At 40.6% G+C, this 14,777-nt stretch overlaps 2 protein-coding genes across 7 annotated transcripts in view; one reads left to right on the top strand and one right to left on the bottom strand.

Moving 5' to 3' along the window:
• Rab14 (RAS oncogene family member Rab14) overlaps positions 1-6,606 on the bottom strand; it is a 50,731-nt gene extending 44,125 nt beyond the window's left edge. Inside the window, exon 1 of one of the 2 annotated variants that reach the window (XM_071661822.1) lies at positions 6,482-6,606. The gene's annotated coding sequence lies outside the window, so the exon portion shown is untranslated. Of the gene's footprint in view, positions 1-6,060; positions 6,361-6,481 lie in introns of those variants that run through there. The other variant, XM_071661823.1, reaches the window with a different exon arrangement.
• LOC139748618 (uncharacterized) overlaps positions 1-14,777 on the top strand; it is a 155,600-nt gene that overhangs the window by 120,788 nt on the left and 20,035 nt on the right. The window contains exons 1-2 of one of the 5 annotated variants that reach the window (XM_071661775.1): positions 6,760-6,867; positions 7,462-7,604. The exons of 2 other annotated variants lie outside the window; for them this stretch is intronic. The gene's annotated coding sequence lies outside the window, so the exon portion shown is untranslated. Of the gene's footprint in view, positions 1-6,747; positions 7,605-14,777 lie in introns of those variants that run through there. 2 more of the 5 variants (XM_071661774.1, XM_071661773.1) reach the window with 2 other exon arrangements.

Here is a 14,777-nt window from a genome sequence, read left to right as displayed (position 1 = left end):
TGATCACTATCTTGTGAAGGTGAAAATTTGTAGAGGTTTTCAAAAAAGTAGAGAGAATGCTGGGGAGAAGAGTGGTGAGAGTAAGTGAGCTTGGAAAGACATGTGTGAGGAAGTACGAGGAGAGATTTAGTGTTGAATAGCAAAAGGTCAGAGCAAATGACCTGGGGGGGAATGGGTGAGGAATGGGATGTATTTAGGGAAGCAGTGATAGCATATGCAAAAGATGCATGTGGCATGAGAAAGGTAGGAGGTGGGCAGATTAGAAAGGGTGGTGACTGATAGGATGAAGAAGTAAAGTTGTTAGCGAAAGAGAAAAGAGAGGCATTTGGACGATACTTAAAAGGAAAGAGTGCAAATGACCGAAAGATGTACAAAAGAAAGCAGCAGGAGGTCAAGAGGAAGGTGCAAGGGTTGAAAATGGGGGCAAATGCGAGTTGGGGTGAGAGGGTATCATTAAGCTTTAGGGAGTATAAAAAGATGTTTTGGAAGGAGGTGAATAACGTGCGAAACAAATGGGAACATCAATGAAGGGGGCAAGGGGAAGTGATAATAGGTAGTGATGAAGTGAGGAGGAGTGAGTATTTTCAAGGTTTGTTGAATGGGTTTGATGAATGAGTGGCAGATGTAGTGCTTTGGTTGGGGTGGTGTGCGAAGTGAGGGGATCAGGGAGAATACTTTGGTTAAGAGAGAAGAGGTGGTGAAAACCTTACGGAAGATGAAATCTGGCAAGGTGGTGGATTTGGATGGTATTGCAGTTGAAATTATTAATGAAGGGGTGATTGTGTCGCTGATTAGTTGGTAAGGATATTCAGTGTAAGTATGGATCATGGTGAAGTGCCTGATGATTGGTGGAATGCAGGTAAAGTGCAACTGTACAAAGGCAAAGGAGATAAAAATGAGTGTTCAAACTACAGAGGCATAAGTTTGTTGAGTATTCCTGGAAAATTGTATGGGAAAGTATTGACTGAGAGGGTAAAGGCATGTACAGAACATCAGATTGGGGAGAAGCAGTGTGGTTTCAGAAGTGGTACAGGATGTATGGATCAGGTGTTTGCTTTACTTTAAAGAATGTGTGTGAGAAATAGAAAAACAGATGGATTTGTATGTTGCATTTACGGATCAGGAGAAGGCATATACAATGGAGTTGACAAAAATGCTTTGTGGAAGGTCTTAAGAGTATATGGTGTGGGAGGTAAGTTGCTAGAAGCAGTGAAAAGTTTTTACCAAAGATGTAAGCCATGTGTATGAATAGGAAGAGAGGAGAGTGATTGGTTTCTAGTGAATGTCGGTCTGCAGCAGGGGTGTATGATGTCCCCATGATTGTTCAATTTGTTTATGGATGGGGTGGTTAGGGAGGTAAATGCAAGAGTTTTGGAGAAAGAAGAAAGTATGCTGTCTGTTGACGATGAAAGGGCCTGGGAAGTTAGATGGTTGTCGTTCGGTGATGATACAGGTCTGGTGGCTGATTCGAGTGAGAAACTGCAGTTGGTGACTGAGTTTGGAAAAGTGTGTGAAAGAAGAGTGTTGAGAGTATATATGAATATGAGCAAGATTATTAGGTTCAGTAGGGTTGAGAGACAAGTTAATTGGAATGTATGTTTGAATGGAGACAAATTGGAGGAAGTGAAGTGTTTTAGATATCTGGGGGTGGACTTAGCAGTGAATGAAGCCATGGAAGCAGAAGTAAGTCACAGGGTAGGGCAAAGGTTCTGGGAGTGATGAAGAATCCGTGGAAGGAGAGAACTTTATCTCAGAGAGCAAAAATGGGTATGTTTGAAGGAATGGTGGTGCCAACAATATTTATATGGTTGCGAGGCATGGGCTATAGATAGGGTTGTATGGAGGAGGGTGGATGTGTTGGAATTGAAATATTTGAGGACAATATGTGGTGTGAGGTGGTTTGATCGACTAAGTAATGAAAGGATAAGAAAGGTTTGGAAATAAAATGAGTGTGGTTGAGAGAGCAAAAGAGGGTGTGTTGAAATGGTTTAGACGTATGGAGAGAATGAGTGAGTAAAGATTGACAAAGAGGATATATTTGTGAGAGGTGGAGGGAACAAGGAGACATGGGAGACCAAACTGGAGGTGGAAAAATGGAGTGAAAAAGATTTTGAGCGATCGGGGCCAGAACATACTAGAGGGTGAGAGGTGGGCAAGGAATAGAGTTAATTGGAATGATGTGGAATACCAGGGTAGAAGTGCTGTCAATGAACTGAACCAGGGCATCTGAAACATCTGGGGTAAACCACTAGAAACCAATCACTTTCCTCTCTTCCTACTCGTGCACATGCCTTACATCCTTGGTAAAAACTTTTCACTCCTTCTAGCAACTTACCTCCCACACCATATACTCTTAATACCTTCCACAAAGCATCTATATCAACCCTGTCATATGCCTTCTCCAAATCCATAAATGCTACATACAAATCCCTCTGTTTTTCTAAGTATTTCTCACATACATTCTTCAAAGCAAACACCTGATCCACACATCCTCTACCACTTCTGAAACCACACTAATTTTCCCCATTCTGATGCTCTGTACATGCCTATACCCTCTCAATCAATACCCTCCCATATATTTATTTATTCTATTTGTTATACTTTGTCGCTGTCTCCCACATTAGCAAGGTAGCGTAAGGAAACAGAAGAAAGAATGGCCCAACCCACCCTCATACACATGTCCACACATGCACATATACATAACTATACATTTTGACGTATATATATATATATATATATATATATATATATATATATTTTTTTTTTTTTCAAACTATTCGCCATTTCCCGCGTTAGCGAGGTAGCGTTAAGAACTGAGGACTGGGCCATTGAGGGAATATCCTCACCTGGCCCCCTTCTCTGTTCCTTCTTTTGGAAAATTAAAAAAAATTGAGAGGGGAGGATTTCCAGCCCCCCGCTCCCTCCCCTTTTAGTCGCCTTCTACGACACGCAGGGAATACGTGGGAAGTATTCTTTCTCCCCTATCCCCAGGGAATATATATATATATATATATATATATATATATATTTTTTTTTTTTTTTTATACTTTGTCGGTCTCCCGCGTTTGCGAGGTAGCGCAAGGAAACAGACGAAAGAAATGGCCCAACCCCCCCCATACACATGTACATACACACGTCCACACACGCAAATATACATACCTACACAGCTTTCCATGGTTTACCCCAGACGCTTCACATGCCTTGATTCACTCCACTGACAGCACGTCAACCCCTGTATACCACATCGCTCCAATTCACTCTATTCCTTGCCCTCCTTTCACCCTCCTGCATGTTCAGGCCCCGATCACACAAAATCTTTTTCACTCCATCTTTCCACCTCCAATTTGGTCTCCCTCTTCTCCTCGTTCCCTCCACCTCCGACACATATATCCTCTTGGTCAGTCTTTCCTCACTCATTCTCTCCATGTGCCCAAACCATTTCAAAACACCCTCTTCTGCTCTCTCAACCACGCTCTTTTTATTTCCACACATCTCTCTTACCCTTACGTTACTTACTCGATCAAACCACCTCACACCACACATTGTCCTCAAACATCTCATTTCCAGCACATCCATCCTCCTGCGCACAACTCTATCCATAGCCCACGCCTCGCAACCATACAACATTGTTGGAACCACTATTCCTTCAAACATACCCATTTTTGCTTTCCGAGATAATGTTCTCGACTTCCACACATTTTTCAAGGCTCCCAAAATTTTCGCCCCCTCCCCCACCCTATGATCCACTTCCGCTTCCATGGTTCCATCCGCTGACAGATCCACTCCCAGATATCTAAAACACTTCACTTCCTCCAGTTTTTCTCCATTCAAACTCACCTCCCAATTGACTTGACCCTCAATCCTACTGTACCTAATAACCTTGCTCTTATTCACATTTACTCTTAACTTTCTTCTTCCACACACTTTACCAAACTCAGTCACCAGCTTCTGCAGTTTCTCACATGAATCAGCCACCAGCGCTGTATCATCAGCGAACAACAACTGACTCACTTCCCAAGCTCTCTCATCCCCAACAGACTTCATACTTGCCCCTCTTTCCAGGACTCTTGCATTTACCTCCCTAACAACCCCATCCATAAACAAATTAAACAACCATGGAGACATCACACACCCCTGCCGCAAACCTACATTCACTGAGAACCAATCACTTTCCTCTCTTCCTACACGTACACATGCCTTACATCCTCGATAAAAACTTTTCACTGCTTCTAACAACTTGCCTCCCACACCATATATTCTAAATACCTACCACAGAGCATCTCTATCAACTCTATCATATATATATATATATATATATATATATATATATATATATATGTGTATATATATATATATATATATATATATATATATATATATATATATATATATATATATATATATATATCGAGGTAGCACTAGGAAAAGACAACAAAGGCCACATTCGTTCACACTTAGTCTCTAGCTGTCATGTGTAATGCACTGAAACCACAGCTCCCTTTCCACATCTAGGCCCCACAAAATTTCCCATGGTTTACCCCAGATGCTTCACATTCCCTGGTTCAATCCATTGATAGTATGTCGACCCCGGTATACCACATCGTTCCAATTCACTCTATTCCTTGCATGCCTTTCACCTCCTGTTTGTTCAGGCCCTGATCGCTCAACATATCTTTTTCACTCCATCCTTCCACCTCCAATTTGGTCTCCCACTTCTCATTCCCTCCACCTCTGACACATATATCCTCTTTGTCAATCTCTCCTCATTCATTCTCTCAATGTGACCAAACCATTTCAATACACCCTCTTCAGCTCTCTCAACCACACTCTTTTTATTACCACACATCTCTCTTACCCTTTCAATTACTTATTCGATTAAACCACCTCACACCACATACTGTCCTCAAACATTTCATTTCCAACACATCCACCCTTCTCCACACAACCCTATGTACAGCCCATGCTTCACAACCATATAACGTTCTTTCCTTCCACACATTCTTCAATGCTACCAGAACCTTTGCCCCCTCCCCCAACCAATAATAATGATAATAATAATATTAGTTATCAAGAACTGTGTTCAAATTTTCCACATTAGGCAAGATTCCTTACAAAGACATGAGGTCAAGTTCCATTTTATGAGCAACACAGAATCAACTAATGGACCTGAAAGAAATTGCTGGTAAATCCATGGACTTCTTATTTTGAGCTAGTAAAAGTGATTTAAACTAGAGACCATAATTTTGGAACACAAGATATCAAATAATAAATAAGTATCCTCCAGAAGACTGTGATGATAAAGAACAATGTAGAATTAAGAAAAAAAAATCAACACAGCTCATGACAACCTCACCCATCTAGCAAAGGGGCTGAGATTTATCTTAATTTTCAGTCTCATAAATGAAATGTATCAATGACATTGTCATCTTCCTTCCATCACACTTGATGCATACAATGAAAAGTAAAAACCCTGCAAACAAATTCGCAGGAACTGCATGCAAACAACACGATAGCAGTCATATATTGAAAATATCAAAAAGTTAATTTAGGTTGACAGTTGAAGTTAGGTGGTTTTCATAGTTTTTTTTTAATATCTAGAGGTAACTGCTTACTTTCATCTCGTAATTTCCCAGATCATCACACTCCTCCATACTATCAAGCATCTTTTAACGATGGAGGAAAAAATGGTGCTCTCAATTATGTTCCCACGGTTTAAATAACTTGTACCAAATCTAAGGTCCACAGAGAAGTATCTCTCTTCTCCACCTACATTGTAAGTAATATCTGTGGTATCCCAAAAACAGAATATTCCCCAAGACTAACCCAAAGAAACAGCATAACCAAAATGATTTTAGATATTCAATATGACATGTATTTACTTCATATAGCTTTTGTCCACCTAACATAGTCTTCTACAACGGTGTGAAGCATTCTCAACTGAAAACTGCCTTCAGACATTCAATATAGGGTTCAACCAAGATACATTATCAGGTAATCATATGATCCTCTAACAAGTGACCACTGACTCTCCCTCTACGACAAATGGTGACAGAAACTTACCCAATATTGGATATCTGGCTACACTACTACTTTGACGATCAATCTAACTGCTTCAACACTTTAGCGTGGCACTATTTCAGCCTTTAAGTAGGATACTGTAGTAATCCTTCGTGCACACAAATTCTCAATTCACCAGACGTAAATACTTCAGATATGCACCTCAATGGCGAATGCGGTTTTCAGCCTTGCCCACTGTGTTTCAGACTGCCTCTGTGTTTCAAATGACTTAAAACCACAACAGTAAAAGGGCAATAATAAGGGCGAATCAGATTTTGTTTTGATTGAACCCTTGTCTGACAGTTGCTCTGTCTTGCTGGTCACAGATGGGCGTTTCCCGTCTCCGCCCACCCACACACACCATTTGCACTATACTTAACCTTACGTGCTACTTTAAGGCGCCTTAAAAATTAAATTCTCTTACCGATATATATGATCTCACCCAAGGTAATCGATAGTCTAGCTTAATTCATAACAATCAACTCTTCTGCAATATGGCGATTAGTAAACTTGACATGGCGCGTGTGGTCGATAATCCCCACTTCTCCAACTCCTGTTATAATATTTATAAGCCAGTTGTTTCATTGTAAAATCGATAAAATGATAGTTAGTATCTAATTTGTGCATTAATAATATTAATATTTGATACTATTTAAGAATATGTGTTGACAATATGTCAGAGTTAGTTTTGTCATGGCCCAGACGAACAGCTGATTGCCAGGATGTGTACATATACAATGTCCAGCACCATGCACAGCCGCCGAGCCGTCTGTCAATGGGAAATTTAGGGGTTAACAGGATCTTTTATAGGTGCGTGGTTGCCCAAGATTCCTATCTGTCCTTCTCTTCTCCTCACCACTAGATTTTACCGGGATTCGTGAGATAACAGCACTAGCAGCAGTACACCCGAATCTTTAAAGTTTAAGTTGAGAAGTTTTCGAGTAGAGATTATTATAAGGATATGGGATGTATTTCTTGGTTTTTATGCTTTAGCATTTTCAACTGGAACACAACAGATGCACGGCATGACGGCTTATGGTTGTGTTGGAAAAGTTGTACGAGTTGTGTTACAGGTTTCCTTCCACGTAAGGTTATAGTCTGTAGTATAGTCATTATTCATATATTTCCGGAATTACTAACGCTGGGGTTAAAGCTCAAGTTAACGAAACCACGACAATAAGTTTAAAGTGTCTTTGCCAAGTCTGCGTACAGTACCGTGTATAAAACAGAAGTGTTAGGGTATGATTTGGAGCATTGTACTGTGATACATATTAAGAGTCGGTATAGTTAGGATGACTAGGGAAAATGAGGGGTTGGTGTCACAAAGGATGAAATACTGTACAAAATACACATAACCTAGTTTTGTTTTGGGGTCGGAATTTACCAAAGTTTTCCACATTTTAGTGGAAATATATTTATCTTTATCACCATACCACATGGTGAGTAATGTGTGCTGGAACTCATTTGAATGTACATAATACTTGACAACTTGATATAAACAAGAGGCAATAACAACTACAAAGTCTTCTGAAAATATTGACAATAAAGTAAGTATCTACTCCCAAATTTAACTTGGTGAGATTTTCATAGTTTTTTTCATTTATACGTGTTACCTACTTTTTATAGTAACTAACCTTACACTTTCCTTGATATTTATATCTCTTCTCACTTTTGATTCATGTATTATCAAAATATTATAAAATTGCTTCTGATTATTCTCCTCTGTATTGTATTCTCCATATATATGTATAATACTTATAACTTGTGAACAGTTTGGATGGGTACCAGTGTAGCAAATTTCATTGAGAGTATTCACATTCAGAAAGTATCAGTAATGTAGAACCTTGTGGCTCACAAATTTACTCAACCAAATGTCACAAAATCCCATTGACATATTCCCCAGTGCTATGAATAAATGCCTTCTTCACTCATCACCTAGTCAGCCTGGATCTCAGTATGGTTGCCTATACTCTTGATCCTGTTTGACCAACATTCCAGTATGATACAGATAACATTGTTATTGACCATGCCACTGATCACCGTTTAACTTTCATTCCAACATCACTGCTTAAGTCATCATTAGAAAAGTTAATATTCACTCCAGAGTGTTTAACAGTCAAGTTAAAACTTTATTCCAAAATATTATTCTAGGTCAGGAAACTTGAGTCATGTTAGTTCTTGCTTGAATGAGGTCCAGAAGTGCTACAACAGATGCTGTGTATGTGTCACCAGATATATTTACAGAGTGGCATTTTAAGCTATGGTAATTAACTTAATAACAATACTTATGTCACCTCATCACTTTGAATTACTGCTTTTTTTTTACCTCAACAAATGTATCAATCAGTCAATTAAGCATAACATTGAAAAATACCTGTAATAAAGATTACTGACCAAAATTGCTGCTGTGTACAGTAATAGTCATTAGATTTTCAAGGTTTGCTAAAGTATAATTTTACATAAAAAGATTGGAAGGCAAATCATAATGTTGAGGTTGACTGAAAATTAATAAATGATGTAGTTCTTGTAATAGGAACCAAATGGAAAGAATTTACGAGATCTGCTACAGAATCAATATGTGACTACTCAATGATATATAAATCCAATGGAGGTGGTTACTGTCTCAAATGATTCCTTTACCACCATAGGTTCAAACCTATCCTATGGAATCATGTTTGTATCTCTAGAGTGAAGCGAGTATATAACTGTCCACTACCAGCGGTCATTATACTTCACTCATGTTAATGAAGATAAGGTGTACAATATGATTTTGGAAGTGAGAAAGAATAAAAATGTAGGTAAAACACGCATAGAATATGCTGGCTTCATACTCTCACCCCAAAAATTTGCCTTATTAAATTGGCTGGTCCATGATAAGTTCTGGTTTAGGAAAAACTGCAAGAGTAATACCATTATTTAGAGATTTATTACATTACTGTAATGTTAAGAATTATTATCCAGTCTGTTTGCTGCCAGTCTTATTAAATTAAATGTATTTGGGAAGTTACTGTAAAAAAATTATACTTTGATATGTTAAACCATATTCAGTTTGGATTTTGCACAGAAGTAGCAGTTTTAAGTTATCTTAAATCTATTATGATTAAAAAGTTTCCCCTTAGCTTTATCAGTTGACTTTGGTATTGTAAATCATGACTTATTATTCAAGACTGTAGATTATTATGGCATCTACTGCAGCAGAAATCAATATATATATTTCCTTATCCATTTTATTTATTTTTATTTATTTATATTTATCTTATTTTGCTTTGTCGCTGTCTCCCGCGTTTGCGAGGTAGCGCAAGGAAACAGACGAAAGAAATGGCCCAACCCACCCCCATACACATGTATATACATACACGTCCACACACGCAAATATACATACCTATACATCTCAATGTACACATATATACACACACAGACACATACATATATACCCATGCACACATTTCACACTGTCTGCCTTTATTCATTCCCATTGCCACCTCGCCACACATGGAATACCATCCCCCTCCCCCCTCATGTGTGCGAGGTAGCGCTAGGAAAAGACAACAAAGGCTCCATTCGTTCACACTCAGTCTCTAGCTGTCATGCAATAATGCCCGAAACCACAGCTCCCTTTCCACATCCAGGCCCCACACAACTTTCCATGGTTTACCCCAGATGCTTCACATGCCCTGATTCAATCCACTGACAGCACGTCAACCCCGGTATACCACATCGATCCAATTCACTCTATTCCTTGCCCGCCTTTCACCCTCCTGCATGTTCAGGCACTGATCACACAAAATCTTTTTCACTCCATCTTTCCACCTCCAATTTGGTCTCCCACTTCTCCTCGTTCCCTCCACCTCCGACACATATATCCTCTTGGTCAATCTTTCCTCACTCATTCTCTCCATGTGCCCAAACCATTTCAAAACACCATCTTCTGCTCTCTCAACCACGCTCTTTTTATTTCCACACATCTCTCTTACCCTTACATTACTTACTCGATCAAACCACCTCACACCACACATTGTCCTCAAACATCTCATTTCCAGCACATCCACCCTCCTGCGCACAACTCTATCCATAGCCCACGCCTCGCAACCATACAACATTGTTGGAACCACTATTCCTTCAAACATACCCATTTTTGCTTTCCGAGATAATGTTCTCGACTTCCACACATTCTTCAAGGCTCCCAGGATTTTCGCCCCCTCCCCCACGCTATGATTCACTTCCGCTTCCATGGTTCCATCTGCTGCCAGATCCACTCCCACATATCTAAAACACTTTACTTCCTCCAGTTTTTCTCCATTCAAACTTACCTCCCAATTGACTTGACCCTCAACCCTACTGTACCTAATAACCTTGCTCTTATTCACATTTACTCTTAACTTTCTTCTTTCACACACTTTACCAAACTCAGTCACCAGCTTCTGCAGTTTCTCACATGAATCAGCCACCAGCGCTGTATCATCAGCGAACAACAACTGACTCTCTTCCCAAGCTCTCTCATCCACAACAGACTTCATACTTTCCCCTCTTTCCAAAACTCTTGCATTCACCTCCCTAACAACCCCATCCATAAACAAATTAAACAACCATGGAGACATCACACACCCCTGCCGCAAACCTACATTCACTGAGAACCAATCACTTTCCTCTCTTCCTACATGTACACATGCCTTACATCCTCGATAAAAACTTTTCACTGCTTCTAACAACTTGCCTCCCACACCATATATTCTTAATACCTTCCACAGAGCATCTCTATCAACTCTATCATATGCCTTCTCCAGATCCATAAATGCTACATACAAATCCATTTGCTTTTCTAAGTATTTCTCACATACATTCTTCAAAGCAAACACCTGATCCACACATCCTCTACCACTTCTGAAACCACACTGCTCTTCCTCAATCTGATGCTCTGTACATGCCTTCACCCTCTCAATCAATACCCTCCCATATAATTTACCAGGAATACTCAACAAACTTATACCTCTGTAATTTGAGCACTCACTCTTATCCCCTTTGCCTTTGTACAATGGCACTATGCATGCATTCCGCCAATCCTCAGGCACCTCACCGTGAGTCATACATACATTAAATAACCTTACCAACCAGTCAACAATACAGTCACCCCTTTTTTAATAGATTCCACTGCAATACCATCCAAACCTGCTGCCTTGCCGGCTTTTATCTTCCGCAAAGCTTTTACTACCTCTTCTCTGTTCACCAAATCATTTTCCCCAACCCTCTCACTTTGCACACCACCTCGACCAAGACACCCTATATCTGCCACTCTATCATCAAACACATTCAACAAACCTTCAAAATACTCCATCTCCTTCTCACATTACCACTACTTGTTATCACCTCCCCATTAGCGCACTTCACTGAAGTTCCCATTTGCTCCCTTGTCTTACGCACTTTATTTACCTCCTTCCAGAACATCTTTTTATTCTCCCTAAAATTTAATGATACTCTCTCACCCCAACTCTCATTTGTCCTCTTTTTCACCTCTTGCACCTTTCTCTTGATCTCCTGTCTCTTTCTTTTATACATCTCCCACTCAATTGCATTTTTTCCCTGCAAAATTTGTCCAAATGCCTCTCTCTTCTCTTTCACTAATAATCTTACTTCTTCATCCCACCACTCATAGGGTGGGGGAGGGGGCGAAAATCCTGGGAGCCTTGAAGAATGTGTGGAAGTTGAGAACATTATCTCGGAAAGCAAAAATGGGTATGCTTGAAGGAATAGTGGTTCCAACAATGTTGTATGGTTGCGAGGTGTGGGCTATGGATTGAGTTGTGTGCAGGAGGGTGGATGTTCTGGAAATGAGATGTTTGAGGACAATGTGTGGTGTGAGGTGGTTTGATCGAGTAAGTAATTTAAGGGTAAGAGAGCTGTGTGGAAATAAAAAGAGCGTGGCTGAGAGAGCAGAAGAGGGTGTTTTGAAATGGTTTGGGCACATGGAGAGAATGAGTGAGGAAAGATTGACCAAGAGGATATATGTGTCAGAGGTGGAGGGAACGAGGAGAAGTGGGAGACCAAATTGGAGGTGGAAAGATGGAGTGAAAAAGATTTTGAGTGATCGGGGCCTGAACATGCAGGAGGGTGAAAGGCGGGCAAGGAATAGAGTGAATTGGATCGATGTGGTATACTGGGGTTGACGTGCTGTCAGTGGATTGAATCAGGGCATGTGAAGCGTCTGGGGTAAACCATGGAAAGCTGTGTGGGGCCTGGATGTGGAAAGGGAGCTGTGGTTTCGGGCATTATTGCATGACAGCTAGAGACTGACTGTGAACGAATGAGGCCTTTGTTGTCTTTTCCTAGCGCTACCCCGCACACATGAGGGGGGAAGGGGATTGGTATTCCATGTGTGGTGAGGTGGCGATGGGAATGAATAAAGGCAGACAGTGTGAATTGTGTGCATAGGTATATATGTATGTGTCTGTGTGTGTATATATATATGTGTACATTGAGATGTATAGGTATGTATATTTGCGTGTGTGGACGTGTATGTATATACATGTGTATGGGGGTGGGTTGGGCCATTTGTTTCGTCTGTTTCCTTGCGCTACCTCGCAAACGCGGGAGACAGCAAAAATATATATATATATATATAATATATATATATATATATATATATATATATATATATATATATATATATATATATATATATATATATATATATGTGAATGTAGGTTTGCGGCAGGGGTGTGTGATGTCTCCATGGTTGTTTAATTTGTTTATGGATGGGGTTGTAAGGGAGGTAAATGCAAGAGTCCTGGAAAGAGGGGCAAGTATGAAGTCTGTTGGGGATGAGAGAGCTTGGGAAGTGAGTCAGTTGTTGTTCGCTGATGATACAGCGCTGGTGGCTGATTCATGTGAGAAACTGCAGAAGCTGGTGACTGAGTTTGGTAAAGTGTGTGGAAGAAGAAAGTTGAGAGTAAATGTGAATAAGAGCAAGGTTATTAGGTACAGTAGGGGTGAGGGTCAAGTCAATTGGGAGGTGAGTTTGAATGGAGAAAAACTGGAGGAAGTGAAGTGTTTTAGATATCTGGGAGTGGATCTGTCAGCGGATGGAACCATGGAAGCGGAAGTGGATCATAGGGTGGGGGAGGGGGCGAAAATTTTGGGAGCCTTGAAAAATGTGTGGAAGTCGAGAACATTATCTCGGAAAGCAAAAATGGGTATGTTTGAGGGAATAGTGGTTCCAACAATGTTGTATGGTTGCGAGGCGTGGGCTATGGATAGAGATGTGCGCAGGAGGATGGATGTGCTGGAAATGAGATGTTTGAGGACAATGTGTGGTGTGAGGTGGTTTGATCGAGTAAGTAACGTAAGGGTAAGAGAGATGTGTGGAAATAAAAAGAGCGTGGTTGAGAGAGCAGAAGAGGGTGTTTTGAAATGGTTTGGGCACATGGAGAGAATGAGTGAGGAGAGATTGACCAAGAGGATATATGTGTCGGAGGTGGAGGGAACGAGGAGAAGAGGGAGACCAAATTGGAGGTGGAAAGATGGAGTGAAAAAGATTTTGTGTGATCGGGGCCTGAACATGCAGGAGGGTGAAAGGAGGGCAAGAATAGAGTGAATTGGAGTCGATGTGGTATACAGGGGTTGACGTGCTGTCAGTGGATTGAAGCAAGGCATGTGAAGCGTCTGGGGTAAACCATGGAAAGCTGTGTAGGTATGTATATTTGCGTGTGTGGACGTGTGTATGTACATGTGTATGGGGGGGGGGTTGGGCCATTTCTTTCGTCTGTTTCCTTGCGCTACCTCGCAAACGCGGGAGACAGCGACGAGGTATAAAAAAAAAAAAAAAATATATATATATATATATATATATATATATATATATAAGGTATTAAGGTATTAAGAATATATGGTTTGGGAGGCAAGTTGTTAGAAGCAGTGAAAAGTTTTTATCGAGGATGTAAGGCATGTGTACGTGTAGGAAGAGAGGAAAGTGATTGGTTCTCAGTGAATGTAGGTTTGCAGCAGGGGTGTGTGATGTCTCCATGGTTGTTTAATTTGTTTATGGATGGGGTTGTTAGGGAGGTAGATGCAAGAGTTTTGGAAAGAGGGGCAAGTATGAAGTCTGTTGGGGATGAGAGAGCTTGGGAAGTGAGTCAGTTGTTGTTCGCTGATGATACAGCGCTGGTGGCTGATTCATGTGAGAAACTGCAGAAGCTGGTGACTGAGGTTGGTAAAGTGTGTGAAAGAAGAAAGTTAAGAGTAAATGTGAATAAGAGCAAGGTAATTAGGTACAGTAGGGTTGAGGGTCAAGTCAATTGGGAGGTAAGTTTGAATGGAGAAAAACTGGAGGAAGTAAAGTGTTTTAGATATCTAGGAGTGGATCTGGCAGCGGATGGAACCATGGAAGCGGAAGTAGATCATAGGGTGGGGGAGGGGGCGAAAATCCTGGGAGCCTTGAAGAATGTGTGGAAGTAGAGAACATTATCTCGGAAAGCAAAAATGGGTATGTTTGAAGGAATAGTGGTTCCAACAATGTTGTATGGTTGCGAGGCATGGGCTATGGATAGAGTTGTGCGCAGGAGGATGGATGTGCTGGAAATGAGATGTTTGAGGACAATGTGTGGTGTGAGGTGGTTTGATCGAGTAAGTAACGTAAGGGTAAGAGAGATGTGTGGAAATAAAAAGAGCGTGGTTGAGAGAGCAGAAGAGGGTGTTTTGAAATTGTTTGGGCACATGGAGAGAATGAG

This window comes from Panulirus ornatus, chromosome 5, assembly GCF_036320965.1.
Source record: "Panulirus ornatus isolate Po-2019 chromosome 5, ASM3632096v1, whole genome shotgun sequence".
NCBI classification, from domain to species: domain Eukaryota; kingdom Metazoa; phylum Arthropoda; class Malacostraca; order Decapoda; family Palinuridae; genus Panulirus; species Panulirus ornatus.
This window is presented reverse-complemented; position numbering and strand designations above follow the sequence as displayed.